Consider the following 17219-nt stretch of genomic DNA (forward strand, 5'->3'; position numbering starts at 1 on the left):
TTGCAGGCATGTTTATGTAAACGTGCCACAATATCCGTCGTTTTACTGACTGTCATCTTTTGCAATGTTTGCCACACGTCTGAGGGGAATATGGTGATGATCTGGATTCCCCTCCTCCTTTCATTTAGCATCAACTGAACCCGTTGACACTTAATGCATTTTTAATGAACTGATCTTTCATTGCGAATCTACAGCTAATTTGCCCTATTATCAATCCTCCGTGGCGCGGGTATGCGTGTTGCATTTCCGTACGCGTGTGTGGAAGTTGCGCAGATGGCTCGGTCACGCCGTTGTGGTCGCAGCCGCGCTATGGCTAGCAGCAAAGCACAAGTCATGATGCAAATGGTGTGTGAGAGTGTCTCCATAATTGATAAGACGCCGTCATTCCACCACGCTCGTGTCGGCTTCAAGTTAAAGAAAAAGTGTCATGTGGCCACTCTTTGATCTGCCTTAGCGAAAGGTAGCGCAAAGACGCCGCCGCCGCCGCCGCCACTTAAGTGACATGTGGATCTCGTTGGCAACTCAGAGGTTTCCTCAACTTTTGAGGACACGAAACGATATATATTCACTGACAGTTTCCTCCATAGGAAATATGGAGCTATTTCGAAAGTTATTTTCCTCACAGTGGGTGGCGACTAAAAACAGTTTAGCGTTACGGTAAGTAAATCAACTAAATCCCAAATGACTGTTCTTGATGGATCGTTCCTTCTTGTTTAAGAAGACGAATGAGAGCGCGTCTCCGGCTTTGGTTTTGATGTGACAGGTTCCAGCTAGGTGCTTAATTGAAGCCGGAGGCGTCGACGAAGACGAGTCAACACACTGCTAATTGATTTGTCAGAAGCGAGTGTGGAACCCACTCGGAACACAGCTGAAATTATCTTAAAACGAAGTTCGCTTCAAGGAAGATGTCCATTTTTTTTTTTTTTTTTTTAAACTGTTTTAAATATCATGCGCATTTATTTATTTATTTTACCTCGAAACTGCAAATTATGACAGATTTGGAGTATTTTTAAACTGAATTAGAGTTTCAAGTCAGGGGAAGATTTATACGGTTGTATTTGTGTATGTGAAGCAATTTTTAATGGTTTCCAGGCTATCTTTCTTTCACACTAAGTGCAAAATAAAATGTTTCAAGAGTTAGCATACTTGTGTTTTTAGTCACCATTTGGTATTCTACTCACTAATCACGTTACAACAAATGCACGCACGCGCAAATTTTCACCCCCACCCCCTCCCTTTTGAGCCCGTATCCTCGGCAACAGGCCTCCTCCTCTTTCTTTTCCTCCTCGGTGACACACAGAAGTGATTTCAAACTTTTAAATGGTTTCTCTGCGACTTGTATATCCTCTAATTGTTATTCATAGTGCTGTCAGGAGAGGAAGAAGAGCAAAGTAGGAGGAGGAGGAACGGTGGAAGAGAAGGTGGAAGGATAGTCACACAGGCTGATGGATGGACTTGTAGCCATTGACAATATTACAAGTGTCCGCACTGTGTACTACCAATAATGCATTTTATTCATAGGCATCTTTTTGGCCACTGAAGGACACCGTACAAATCCATATCGTCATAATAAACACATAAAACGTATCAATCAATCTGATCAATAAATGCTCGAGGTGTTTAAAAAGTAGTTGCTAAAGACTTTTTAGTATTTCAGCTTAGCAGATCAAAATCATGTGCTGGGTTTAAAACTAGTGAGGGAGGGGCTAATATGGAAATTAGAAATGAAAGAATCACAGATCGTATCTGCTTTGTTGGACATTAAAGAATCACAGATCTGATCTGCTTTGTTGGACATTTTTACTGTAGCATGTAATCCAATGCTTGTCTTACATTCATCATAAGCGGACACCCGCAGCGGCTAATAAGGTAGGCGGTAGAGAGCACGCAAGTCGGCCGGCCGGGGTGCCCGGTCAGCGGCGGACACGATGGAGAGAGGCTAATTGCGTCTCAATTATTCATATCAGCGCACGGCTCTGTGGAGAATTGTCACAGCGGCGCAATATGTCTTCATCTAATTAGCAGCAGGAACAGGAACATGAAGCGGAAGAGGCACGAGAGGCAAACAGCAGGAGAGGAAAACAAAAATTAAGTAATTAAATAAATAAGGCGTAGTGTAATAAAGTTAGGCGCAAGTTGGGAAGGCGTCACGAGCTTGTGTTCGGCCCTCCGGCTTCTTGTCGAGCATTTCCTGTGTCCTCAAAGCTTCCCGTGTTTGTGTGCACGCGCGACATTTCTATGTAGGCTACGTCTCGGGTGGCTCGCACAACTTCCTTATTTTTGCTGTGCGCTTCACAAAGAGCCACAGATGTGACATTAGATTTTTTTTTTTTAAATTCCAAATTCAGGACACAATGGGGGGATAATTGTCACACCAAACTTGGGGTATATCGTAGCCGGTTTATTTTGATAGCCTACTTTAAAATTGTAATCGTAGTTTAAAATCCAACTTTGAAACTCTAATCCAGGTTTGAAAGACTTTTTTGCAACCATAAACCAGTCTCGAAACTCTACTTTGAAACTTGTGTAATATACTAATGGCAAATTCAGAAAGGTCATTTTTGTCCATGGAATCGTCAAGCTGAGATTGTTTGTGTTCATTTCTAATAATTTGTCCAAGTTCAATAGTTTCACATTTTCCCAGTGTAAATAACGCATCGAAAATGCTCACCAAAAACTTTGGCCTGGCAGTCTCTTTTTATTTTCTAAGTTGACGATACGCGCCCGAGTGCACACACACACGCAAACACACAGAAAGAGAAAGAAATGCAATCAGAAAAGGTATTTGCTTTGTGTAATGGGGGCAAAGCAGAGTCAGACTGCATTCTCTCTCCTCCTCTACATTCTTCGATTTTCTATAAACCATTTTATTTTTATTACTTTCTCCTTCGTGTCCAGACCGCTTCTCTCGTTTGTTCTTTGGCTTCTACGCGGTATCCGACAAACAATCTCATGCTAAGCAACATTAGCCTGCGCAATCTCTTATTAAGTAAGTTTTATTATCAATCACATTTTCAATGTTTCAATGATTTGCATGTAGTCGATAAGAAGTCCAAATACGTCAGCCGTGTAATGAATTCTTTCTATGATTGCTCCAGATGCTTACAGATGTTACACCTTTTGAAACCCGAGTGCATGTCGGCTGCGTTTTGGTTGGCGCCGGAGATGAAAGTGCACGCAACACCTGCAGCTAGCGGGGTCACCAGGGAATACATGAAAGTAGGTCAGTCATTTTTATTTATTTATTGATTGATTTATCTGGTGTTTGCTGTTTAAAAGCCAAAGTGAAACAGAGGGTGAAAAAAAGATCCCGTGAAGCTTCTAACGGCAGGGAGAGAAAACAATTAGTGTCATTTAATTAACACCGCTACCTTAGTGTTTAAACCTCCAGGCCCTTGGGCCGCGGGAGACGGCGCTAATTAAAACGTATATCCTTCTTGGCGGCCTAATTAAAACATATAGCGGCCTTCGGTTGTCAGGAATAGCTAATTTTATCCTACATTGCTCTCTCCACTGTTGATTTGTGCTTAATGAGAACATATTAGCTCCTGATGTCTTGGCGGGCTAATTAAAAAAAAAAAAAAAAAAAGAAAAAAAGTTTAAAAAAAGTTTTCAAAAAAAGAAAAATGCACTGTAGATTTTATCTTCAAGCCTCTTCGGAATACAGCGGAAGCTATTGATGCCTTTTTTGAAAAATACGTTTTTCAATCGGTCACACCATCAATTAATAGATTATCAATATGAACTAGTGCTAAAAAGTAGCAAAATAACAGGATAGAAATTGTTAGCTTCCTCAGCCGTTGCCACGGCAACCCCAAATTGCCACGGTGCTTGCGTGGGTGCAAATGTAACTGCATCAACAATCCACCAATACACGCTGCGTGTCACATACGATTGGATCAGGTGAAGCAGCATGTGGCTCATCGGCCATTAGCATGCTTGTAATGTCATATATGACAAGACTATGGACACTAATCTCCAAGTGGCATCCTTAAAAAGATATAAGTGACACTGGTGGATATTGTAAATGTGTTTGCGAGTGCAGCACAGTGCAGGCGATGGCAAGAAGAAGAACAAACACCTTGAATTATTCAGTGAATTCCAACAGTCAACATCTCGGATGCTAATTCCGCAAGCAACCACCTCCCATTAATCATTTCTGTTTGTTTTTCCGGATGAGGAAATTCATATCCAGCGTATTCCCATTAAACGCCTAAGCATGTGTGATTATCTCCACTCCTGTCCCAATTGGCTGGAGGGCCTCTCCACTCTCTGCTCACCGCTCATCAGCTAATCACGCAACGTAAATCACCCGACGCTAGGCAGCCGTGCCCTAGACGGGGGGGGGGGGGGAACCTGAATGGCACTGAAGAGATTCATTTAAACGTGTGGAATGTTAAGGTGTTTCTTTGATTCCTTTTTTTTAAGACTTGGACACGACAGAGCAGATAAAAACAAATCGGGAAAAAAAAAAAACTTCTCAGCTGTTTATTAACCACAAATAGAAAAGAAGCCTTATCGGAGTCTCATTTGGAGGACAGAATGTATGCCTCTGTCGGATAAATACCACACTTGCCACAAAAATGTCACATTCGGTTTAAAAAATGGATCCGTTTTCGAATTAATGATCTCGGCCAGTCAGTGGACAGAGTTTACAGGCCGCACTGACTCAGCATGTTCCATTTACGCTCAACTTTTAATTCAATTACAAAGCTAATCAAAAAGGGCCCTAAAAAAAAAAATAAAAAAAAAAAACGTGGCATTAACGCGTTTTTCATCCGAGGCGACAACGTAGCCTTTTTGTGTAAAGGTCGAGCTGGCCGAGGGCGCTAATTAGCACGCGCTCTTCCCTAAAAACAGGCGGATGCTAACGAGAAGTCGGCAGGCAAACGTGAGCGACAGCGAGGTCTTTTTTGATACGTACGAGCTGAACGTGTTATGGCTGCAAGACATAACGTCGCTCATAATAAGTGCATGTTAATCATGTCATGAAAGCAGCACACGGGGCCATCCAGAACATGTGATCGTAGATTCATCACGCATGTTTTATTTCCCCAAGCTGGAAATCCATCATCCACATGATTGTCATTCATCAAGCCATCGCCGAACCTTCATTTAGCTTTGTGCTGTCTTTTTAATATCTGACTCTTGTTTGCATATGTAATGCCATCTAAGCTCATTGTGTCGTTTCAGATTAATTTCGGGAGGGTCCGAGATGCTGCTTGAATTAAAAGTGAAGCAGATAAAGAGGCAGGGAAACAAAGCAAACACAGAGCGGAGAGGAGGAGGAGGAGAGTATTATCACAAAAGTGTTTAAGGCGCTTGCAGGCGCCACCATACAAGAAGAAAAATTAAAGACGGCCAACATGGCAAGGCATCAAAAGCAGCTTGTTTTTTTTTTTTTTGTTTTTTTACACAAAGCTTGGACACACTCTGACTTTATTACAAAAATCTGATACTGAGAGAGAATAATTGCCCAGTTCCCTTTTGTTTTTGTCTTCACGGTTGATTGAAAGCAAGTCAATAGCTGCTAGCAGCACTTTAAACAAGTGAAAGCAGAGCTGAGCAAAATCAAGCAAGAAAGAATAAGATATCGCACTAATGTCAAGTAGTGTACATTCTATTTGATAGTTATAAATGTAATGACGGGGAATTATTTCATCAATTTAGAAATGCTTATCTTGAAATGTATTAATTTACGACTTGTGTTTTTCATGATACAAAGAATATTCTGTATAACTGCATGATGACATGATTTTGTTAATTGAATGACTTAATTATTTCAATAATTGAACTTTCCAATGTAGTGTAATGGTTATTGTTTATAATAAAATAAAATCCTTGAAATAAGTTGATTTGCCCTGGGTGAGGTTCAGAGTCTTAATCCGCTTTCACGGCATTTTCAGAGAAGACGCAAGAGAGATCAGAGTGTCATACATCAGGTTAAAAACAAGGTTAACGCTGAAGGAGAACATCCTTCTCCATGCGCCATTACGCGCCCAAAGCAGCCTTGCTCAAGGAAACATGGCGGCCGATCAATTTGACACGTGTTGTGTGCGCGCGCCGTTGTGTTGACGTGCCGCCGTGTTATTGATTAACGACGCGACGGCGCTATTTTTAAACACGGCGAAATGAGAACGACGAGCTGGGGATGTGAAGAAAAAAAAAATGAATGCACGTCACCGTAAACATGGCGGCTCATGATTTAGTAATGACGGCAAATTGAATCGGAAGGACGCGGAGAAGATTACGCTTGGAGGGGAGGAGCGTGCGTGTGTGTGCGCGAGTTCAGCCGATTTGCGCTAATGCGTTTAGAACCATTAGCCGGAAAAATCATCCATCACCGACAACCTATGCAAAATTAACATCGGGGGGTGTGCTAGTGTTGTTTTTTGTGTGCTTTTGTGGGTGTGTGTCTCCAGAAATCATGTCTTGAAACCCTACCTCTTAGTTTGAAACCCTAATTCAAATCCCTACTCTGACACCCTTAAAATCTTAGTTTGAAACCATACTTGAACTTTAACCCTAACTGGCCGTTTTAATACGCCATCCTATCCCCATCCGTTAAACAAAATGAGGTTATTTTCTCCAGACTTGGTGTCTTTTCCACATGGTTGGAAACAAAGCCTTACTCAACAACATCATCACTTGTCACTTTGTGTTTGCTTGTTGTGTTGGTCTGCGGTGGCAACTGGTTGGGGAGAAAAAGAAAATATTAGCTCCTAGCAGCCTTGTAACTTGCTAAGACAGCCATGAAAAGAGCAGCCACAGGAGACAAAAAAGAATGTTTTGACTCCACTCAAATGCTAATGTGGCCTCACAGCACATATGTCTGAGTGCCTGTGTGTGTGTGTTATGTGCGTTTTTTGCTGGCCCGTGATTGTAATTAGGGTTGCAAGATGTCCCCCTTTTCTTGTCAGGGTTAAAATGATTTGTCCATTGGCAAATGTGCTCATTTGCTGGCGTTGGAAGGCGTCCATCTGTGGATAATTAGACGCCTCACATTCCCATCACGAGGAAAATCCTTGTGTAATAGGACACAAGAAGAGACGCTAAGAGAGATGACTCACTTTGCCTGGGTGTGTAAATTGTGTGAGTTTAATCTACCCTCTCTTCATGGTTTAACCTCATCGATTGGCTCATAGTTGGGGCAAATGGATTATTTGTGATGTTTCATGTTGAAAACAAAACAAAGTCAACATTTATGACATCATTACAAGATGTGAACGTGTGAGCGCATCAAAGGGTAAAAGCTGGATGAGCAAAAGAGAACAACATTAGTGAAGAAGTCTTTTTAATGATTTGAAATTCAAACCGGGGGAGGGCTTGAAATGTTCCATTAAAAACCTATCCCTGGCTTGAAACATTTATTTCGAACCTTAATTTGACCAGCTAACCCAGAATTGAAAATGTCACGGTTTGAAATGCTACTTTAAAACCCTAAACGAGGTTCAAAAGCCTAATTTGACACGAACCAAGGTTTGCAACGGCAAATTGAAACCGTGATTTGAAACGGTGCCTCGTTCCGAGTATTTTTCGAACGAAAAAACATCGCCCCCCTGTGGAGACATTTATCCAACTGTTGACCTTGCGCATGTGCGCCATCCCACTGATAAGACTCATCTTTATTCAGATAAGCTCTCAAGCGCCACCAGGTGATTTCTCGCCACTCCAACCGGAATTGCGGCACCAGAAAAAACACGTCGCTGAAAAAGAGCCCTCATTACACCAACCTTGCGACAGAAAGAAAGAAAAAGAAGAGAAAGAAAAAAGGGGGCCAAATGACTTCGTTTGACTTCCTGTGTGAGTGAAGAGCTCTCGACTGGAGTGTGCGTACGTGCCTCGGCATGCTAATCTACTCACGATACATTTTGTTATCTGCAGCACAAACACGGCTCCATCCATTACTTTGGATTATTTTACATTTGCGTCATGTCTAATGGAGGCGCTTCATCATGTGCAAAGTTAGAAGAAAGACATTCCGCAAAGATGTCCCCCATCGTTAAAGGAGCCGAACGTGGTTATTGAATCAACTTGAACCCTGATGTACTTTTACGGTTAAATTGGATTCACTTGACATGAGACGGACATAAAAATACAGACAACCGAAATTTGGTTTTCGTTGCTAAATCCGTTCTAGAAAGTCTGACTGAAACTTTATAGTACAGAATCCAAAGCTACATTTCGCATAGGAAATAAGGTAAATCCAATGAATCTGTTCCAGACACCCACAAATATTCTCCCCCAAAAATCTTCACATACCTACATTATGAAATATGCTTGCTGACTATTGAACTTTTTAAACAACTTAAGAAACTGGCATACACGCTAAAATACTTATTACAACTGATATATTATTTTTACCCCAGCACAAATGGTTTAAAACATTTTTCAAAATGCTGTCCCTCTTTCTCTAAAACGTTAAGGGTTATGAACACATCTTGAAAAGCTCTCTACTTCATTAATTTAGTCGCGACAATCATTAAGTGGATATTCTTGGAACATACCAATTGTCTATGGAAAATGAAAAATGAAAGGTTAATGAAACGTGTCATTGTAGAGTAATATTAAAAAAAATGGCTGCCCTCTTAACCCTCATTTTAGCGTCCATGTAATTCAATAAATTAAACGCCTCCACACATCACAGTCGAGGTAGTGGAGGAATAGTAAGTTCCAAACTAGTAAACTTAGCCTCCACCATTAAAATAAAGACCGCATTCCGTCTGTATTTTTGCTCATCACTGTATTGACTCAATTTGGCACCTGAAAGATGAAGAAGGACAAACTAAATGGTCACCACCCACCGATTTCTTGGCTGCCACTACCCCCTCGACCTCTTCCGCCTCTCCAGATAATAAGGCTCCACACTGGGCTCATTACTTCCTCAAAGGAGGTCGGCGTGCAAACGCTCAGTTTGCCTTTGATTCCTGCTGGCGCAACAAGAGGAAGGAAAATAGGACCTTTTATTCTCCGTTTGCTGCCCGTCTCGTCAATATTATTATTGGAACTGACAGCCAAAAACGTACAGAACGAGTAGAAGACAAAATACACAAATTTCAGACGACAGGCACAAAAATTGTATTGAAGAAAACAATATGCTAACTTTACAAGAAGCCAAAGGACAGCTCTGAATCGCCACTTGTTTGCGATGACGCAATGGAAACAAACACAACAAGCCACAGTCCAAAAACATTGGGACGAGCGAGTGGAGCGCTGAGTGGTGTGAAGGGCAAGAGAGTCATGAAATGTCTGCGACGGGAAATCAAGACGTATGAGGTCCGGCCGGATAAATGAAGAAAATGTAGAAAGAGGAAGAGGACAAATTTTAGCTGAGCAGAATGCTTTCCTATTGAGCAGATGGACATCGAAACAGTGGTGGGAAGTAAAATCCAAATTTGTGATGACTGGACTTTTTTAATTTCAGATGACTTTAGAACAAGTTCTTCAAATTTCAGGGTGAAAGTTAGGCAATCGTTACGGCCGTCGTATGTCAAGAATGGTGAACGGCGAGTCAAACAGTATCCGAGATGAGCATTTCCGTCACGTCTTTTAAAACTATACTGGGGGACGTCGTTAGAGGGGCCGGCCCGTTCCATCCCGAGCTATTATTGCACATGGGCGAGATTGATGGCACGGGGAGAGCTTCCGTCTTTTTCGTGGCATCTCTGCCTGCCTGCCTGCCTGCCTGCCGCTTCCAAATTACAGCTGAGGTAAAGCAAAGGCAATGGGGTCAGCGTGTAATCTGCTCCCGCGTAATCACGCTCATGAATAATAGAATGACGGCAGCGGCGGCCGTCGGGTAATCATAATGCAAACGCGCTGATAGCTACTTGGATGGTGATCAATTACAAGCAGCAGACACAACAAACGTTATTTTCCAAAGGTAAGTCACACATATGCAAGTCTTAACCTTTCTCAAAAAGTTACTGTGGCACAAAACTATTGAGTTCCTTGAATTACAGTGATGTTTATTTGTACTCAAAAACATCCCTAAAACCTGCCAATCATGCTTTTGAAAGCTTATCCTTGTCAAAATGGCCACTGAAGGCCATCATCGGAGCATTACTCTATTTTTGGCGGTTATAAAAAGCTAATCATCAAGTGTAACAATCAGCAAAGTGCTTGAGGAGAAACACATCAAGTGTGACTGTAGAGCCTGCCTGCGCATGATGGAGCCTGTGAGGAAAAGTTCTCAAGGACGGCCTGAGCGCCAACAAGCCAAGCCTCCCTCCCACTCTCGATTGCTCTCAGAGAGAAAGAATTGCTGCAATAACCCAGAGCGCCATTAAGCAGAGGAAAAAAACAAGTAAAACACAACTAAACGGCTCCCCGGGGTGCCCTTTCTGCTCTTGATTTGTACAAAGCTGATGCATCAAAGCCCAATCATACGGACGGAGCAACAAGTCGGAGAAAAGCAAATCAGTCACTGTGACGCAAACAAAAAGTGTCCGCCATGACAAGAGAGTTCATTAAGAACTGATGCTACATCACGTAGATCCGCGGTGTCAAACTCAGGCCTGCAGGTCATATTTGGCCCGCAAAGAAAAATTGTGCATCAACTTTGTGTCAATACTAAAATTGCAAAGAAATAGAGATGTTGCTCGCATTTTTTTATTACCATTCATCTTTTAAAAATGTGAAGTTTTTACTCATCTCTGATTTCAAAACTAGTTATTCATCAGTTTGTTGTGTAGCCTATACTATATATAATAAGAGACGTTCACGCCGAAAGACAACGATGCGGCCCATGACAAAATTGAGCTTGACACTCCTGATTGCAGATAGTCGGCCATTTTGGGTTGAAAATGTTGTTTATCCATGTTTCAAGATTCAAGATTTTTTATTGGCCATGTTTGAGCGTGCCAAACAAGGAATTTGACTTCGGTACATCTCAGCCTCTGTTCAACATTTAGGTGACTAACAACACTCAGGACATGTGCGAAAATTGACAAATATTCTCAAACATCCCCTGATCTTAAACTAGACGGGCTGAGGGGCACTGCCCCCAAGGTGCCAGTCACGAAAATCAATTCTAGGATTGGTTCCGCCATTTTGTTTTGAAGGAGATAGATTGACGTAGGTCATCCAGGGGAGTCAAAGGTAAGCAAGCAACTGGAAGGTGAAAGGAACTTGGCAGGAGGAGCGGGTCTCTCCAGTTCAAAGTTGACGTGGAAATGAATACCATGAATACAAATCTCAAACAGTGACCAAGAAGTCAGACGTGCATGTTAATTAGGGCGGAATGGAGGGCACGGCGCACCACAATGCCGGTGTCACCACCGATGGCGTCCACCTCCACGTCTCCAGACGTACGACGAGGAGAGGCTGGTAATTCAGCAGGTGAGAGTGGGGGCTAATGGAATCCCCAGCAGGAAATGAAGCCTTTGGAAAGCCAGCGACAGCATGAGTGACAGCTACATTAGAGCGGACGACGAGCGGAGCCGAGAGGCAAGAGGAGATGAAATGAGATGAGGGATGGACACGCAAGACAGATAGAAGAGAGAAGTAGACAGCAGGAGATAGATGCCTTCACCAACTTCTCAACTTTCAATCACAATTCTATAGCCTTCTGTCACAATAGAAAGATATATGTCCCCATTCAAGAATCTGAAAACAACCAAATAGATTGTCACTAAAATTAGCATTTTAAAATTTGATGCCAAACAACCTGTTGTGCTAACGCATGTTTCAAAGCCACCGGAAGGTAGAATTCCTTGTGATCCGTGACTGGGGAGAGAAAAAAAAAAAAAAAAAGTGATTCTCCGGTGTACACTATTACTGCGGTGACACGGTTGGCCTGCACCAGATGGAGGGAGCATGACAGTCGCTCGCGAGTCTGTTGTCGCCCTGATTGGGCTTTGATTGTTTGATCTCCACAACATGACAGTCAAAGCCAGGACATTGTAATTCCGCCTCTGAGAAAACACTGCTTTTGGAGAATAATGCGGTCGGTCGGATTAATCGTCATCCTCTAAAAGTGATGGATTTTATTTGTAGCTTTAACAGGATCGGCAAAGCCGGTGCAAAAAAATAATAATAATCCTGATGTTTATCACCTAGCAACTTCATCTTCATCAGACACTCATTGTATTCCATTCTAAACTGCATTTTATTTTTTAAATATATTTTAGGGAACATATTTTATAAAAAAGATTTTTTTTTTTTTTTCATCTGCCTGTTAATTTGGTGTTGTTTTACTCTCCCTCGCCGATTTAAAATATAAACTAGCATTTTCTCATTCTGCTCCTTTCAGCCCAGAGACAAATTAGGAGAAGCGAGCCAACCAAATTGAACAAACTTGACCTGAATGCGCGAGAAAAAAAAATCTGAATCCTCGTCACGTTCCGTTCGACATCACAAGAATCAGTCTTGATTCAAGCGGGATGTTTTATCACGCCGCATTTGTTTGCCGAGCAGGAGCTTCATGTGCATTGTAATCGTGTGCAGAAGGTGGAGCGGGTAACCTGACACCGCAGATGTGTCACTAAACAGTTTGGGCGTCAGGGGAATCTAAAAAAAAAAATGGGTGGAAAAGAGCAAGCACAAATTGAAGAGAATCTCGTGATAGAAATGCCCCAAATTTGAGGCGCACGCATACCGTACCAGTAATTGGGACAGTTTGAGCATTTTTACAAGTTTACATTATAAAAAAATAATAATGGAGAGCAACAGTCGCCGATACATACGCAAAATGAATGGCATCACTCTCACTTGTGGTTTTTACGATCTGGAATGGATGATATAATGACTGTCAATTATTTTACCACATGAAATATTGATATCTTATACTCAACACTAGTCACCTTCGTTAAAAGACAACCGCAGCTGTAACAAAGTGTTGGATACAAGATCCAACGCAAAACATACACCACGAAAAAAATACTACTAACAAACGTAAATAATTACATAATAAATAAACATGGAAGGACAGACAGACAGATGTAGTATCTCGACACCATTGTGCTTAAGTCAAGTCAAGTTTATTTGTATAGCCCTAAATCACAAGCAGTCTCAAAGGGCTTCACATAGACAAAAATTGACAATTATTCTCAAAGCATCCCCTGATCTTAAGCTCCCAAAGTTCCCTTAAGGAACTAAGTCTAACTGAAGGAAGGAGATATTTAGGCCATAGCCTTGTCTAATAGAAAAAGTGCTTTGGCGCCATCTTGTGGCATTTGTAGGCAATCACGAATCTTTTGGAGACTTCAGTCCACCTCTCAAACCGCGCTCATCAAATATAAGCATTTTCATCTTTGGAAAAGCAGACTTCTTTCTCCCAGTCCGAATGCGCATTTCCTTCTGATATGACTTTGATGTTTGTTGTTTTCAATTACAGCCGTTGCCATTTTTCTATCTTGGGCTCGTCTAGAAACTCAACTTCCTCTTTGTGAAGATTACACACGTCGTCTGTTTGCCGTCTCCGCTGAGCTTATTCCAAACGTAAACATCGTTTTATCAGAGCTCGCCTCCTCCTCCCCCGTCTTGCTCACGCTTTGGTAAATACGACTCCGAGGTTAGACGAGCCGCCGTTGTTCTTCCTCACCTCGGGGTTGTCAAATTTTCACTTTTATTTTACTTTGTGCTCGTTCTCCCCTCATGTTGAAAAGATCGATTTTTTTTCCCCCTCTTGTTCTTTGGTCACACGCTGCTCGGCTGACAGCTCGGGTCAAGCGAAGCGACCCGGCTCGCATCTCTAATGCCGATCGGGGGGAATTATGGTGAAATTATGCTTGCCGCGGGAGGATGGGGGGAGCGGAGGTGGAACACACACATCAAACTCCTCAAGGTCGTTTAAGGCATACACCCACACTAAGTAGTTTGTTAGCCTTGTTTTCAGTTAGGCAGCACACTCAAACTAAATAGGTGTACCGCCATCTAGTGGTTAATAGTGGAATTACACCCGAGCAGAACGCGCGAGACCAAAGTAGTATTTTGAATTGCGACGTGTTTACGGGATGACTTTTAGGTCGAGGCGCCGCTGTATTTACTCCATGCGCCTTGCCTTTCATATAATGTAATATCGATCCAGGGAAGTTAGTGAAGCCATGACATTTGGACAGAGCTCAGTGACACGATATGTTGAACGTGAGCGGAGGCTTGATGAGGTTATTGATCTACCCGAGCCCGTCTTGTCTCTCGCGCTGCCAAATCGTCATTTCTCAGCGCCGCGCCGACCGAAATAGATCAACAAAGAGACATGCGAAGCCCCCCTGGGGAAAGACGGGACGAGGCGGCGAAGACGATCACAACGCATCCGTGTCACAAACCACTGCTTCCACAACTCGCTCGCTTTTTCCGGAGTATCTTCTTTAGTGCAGCTACTCCCCAGTCTGCCACCTTTTGTTTGCCTGTCATAACTGTCTGCTTTCATCACGTCGCATCACTGCTGCTTCCGAGTGTATGAAAAAAACAGTCAAGTCAAACATGTTTTAGAAAACACAAGCTCCAGCCCAAATTGGCAACACCGTACCATGTTGCCGGAAGTGTTATGAATTCATTTTTCCACTATGAGAAGGTTAAAGGAGACATTAATTTATGATCACTTGTCCTCATTTGGCGCTGAAAATACAAACTCTGATTCTTCACAAAAAAAAAAGCTAATTTTAATTATTTTCCTTTCTTAGGGAAAACTAAAGGACAATGGAATTATTCAAAACAAGGTCAGCTTGGTACCTTGGTACTAAGGTGGGGGGGTGGCATCTGGCGGCCTGTCTGGTGCATGTCAAAGGGCTTTCAAAAAATGGTTATTATTTTTTTACAAAGCCAAATAATTGTATGAAAACCACTGATTCAGAATGTATTGCCTATGAGACAAGTGGAAAATGCTGAAAAAAATACCCAGAAAATTTTGAAAACATCCAAGTCTGGCCTGGTAACTGGGATGGGGGGGGGGGGGGGGGGTCAGTGCCCCCACAGGCCCCCTTCTAACTCTGTCAGTGCAAGGGGATGGTCAAAATCATGTATAACCGGCATCTTCAACCCAAAATGGCCAACTATCTCCATGAAGCAGCATAGGTTCTTCTGACTAAAATAAAAATATTTTTCTCCTCTACATAAACAGGATAACCTTCAAAGAGCCACATGCTGCTTCACCACTCCAATATACTGTACGCAGTGTCTTCCTCAGTTTGAAGCTCTCACCCAAATGTTCATTTTAATCCATCGGGGAGGTGCACCTTGTGGATGTAGGTAAATTAAAAGGCTTAGTAAATATAGAATCGTATAACCCAGAATCCTCATTAAAATATTCAAGGACGCTTATCATTAAGGGACGCGAGTAATCGTCTCCTCACCTGGAGCGCCTCCAGGGGGACGTCTGTGTTGGGAATCGTCGCCGTCGGAGATGTTCCTTTTTGAGAGAGAGAAGCTCAAGCGAGAACAAAAAAAAAAAAATGCTGCACATAAGCTACCTAAAAGAAATGACATTTCATCACGTGGGTGGAAAATGTGACAACTTTTCTTCTGCTTGTGACGTTCAAAAAAAAAATTTCAATCTGTGGGAATGTTCCAGAATGAGAGACATGCTGATATTATCGTCTTTACAAATGACTTGTGAGGACAAGAGAGGACAACACAAAGCTGCATTTAGGTCTTAAGAAGACGACATGATGATTTATGTTGTTGCCGGGAAGGACGCAGCAACATGAAAACATTGCGAGGAGCTTTGAGGTTTTAGGGCGGTACATTGCTGTGCCCTTAAGTCTTGAAACCCAAACCTTTTTTTGAAAACATAACCTAGGAATCCACCAATAAAAAAAACGAGGCTCGCAATAAATAATGAAAGGAGCACCCTCTGGTAATTGTATTTGGAAACAGAATTGTATCATTCTGTTCATATCATTCACTAATAATTTACTCAGCACATCTTCACCAAATGTGCAAAAATACTGTACTTAAAACCTCTATTTTTTTCCCCCCGCCAATTGCTCTTAGTGGAAGCCGTTTTTCATCATCTTTTCATCTGCCTCAGTGCTCTCACATTTGAGTCATAATTACAAGAATCTGCATTTTGTGTGTAATCTAATTTCGTGTACACGGCAGGAGGTTTCTTCCTCCTGTCAACAAACGGAGGAATTAAACCCTCGTGATGCACTAAAGCGCTTCTCAAAATCAAATGTTGTCTAGGTCAGAGGACATCATCTGTGTCTGATTATCTTCTTGCTTCCTTCCAGTCAGCCAGCAGGCGCGTTCAATTAGGCGTGTTTGTCCCATAAAAGGCAGAACTTTACGACAAGTGTCACATCTCGAGAATTTTCTTTGGGTTCTCGGGTCTTTGAGTCATACAATTCCCGGAATTTGGCAAGCCTATTTTGACACTCAAGTCAAACCTAAGCCATTCTGTCTTGAGCAAGGCAAGCAAGAATCAAGTCAAGTCCTCATCTTTGCTTTGTACACTCGGAAGCTTTGTTGCGTCACCCCCCCCCCCCCCCCCCCCCCCCCACCCACACACACACACACACACCATAATGAAAGTTCCCCTGTCAGCAGAGGAAAGTTAAAATGAACTTCTAGCAGATATGCATCTGCCGTGTCAGAGGGGGCCGCCGCCGCCAAGGAACAAAATGGACTGATATTATCAGCAATATATTACAGATGTATTGAAGGACTAGGAGGAAATATTCTAAGTCACAATGGGGAGAATTTAAATATGCGTTGTGGTATAATCGGTGCGGATATTACAAGTTGGGTGACTCTTGGGGGACTCGAGAAAGGGGATGCGCGGTGTTTCTATTTTAGGAGAGTGCGATGAAAGAGATGTAAAAGGTGTGTTTGGTTACAAAATACACACTCAAGGGTGTTGCTAGTGGTGGGCAGTGATGGTGGTCTTACTATGGGGTGGCGTGATTTGTTTGGTTAAGTCGCCAGTCAAGTCCCAAGATTGGTTGTATGGTGTGCTTTTACAGTGCTGCACTGACACCTAGTGGCAGTAGTTGGAATGTCGGGAGTCTGGCGTTCAAGCTTGTTGGAAAATCAAATCAACCCTTCGAAATTCAGTTTGCTTACAAAATGTACAGGTTTTAAACACTAAAAAAAATTTTATACGTTTTCTACTTTATGCTAAAAGTAGGCTTTTTAAAGACGGTCACTGCATCTTCAATTAAAATGTAAAAATTGACATATTTAAAGAACTGAAGTTGAAAATGGCAAAAATCCACACACTTTGAATTCATATTTGCATTAGAACTCAAATAATTCCCAAAAAGTAAGTGAGGTTAAGA

The sequence above is a fragment of the Syngnathus acus genome, chromosome 15 (assembly GCF_901709675.1).
Source record: "Syngnathus acus chromosome 15, fSynAcu1.2, whole genome shotgun sequence".
Classification (NCBI taxonomy): Eukaryota; Metazoa; Chordata; class Actinopteri; order Syngnathiformes; family Syngnathidae; genus Syngnathus; species Syngnathus acus.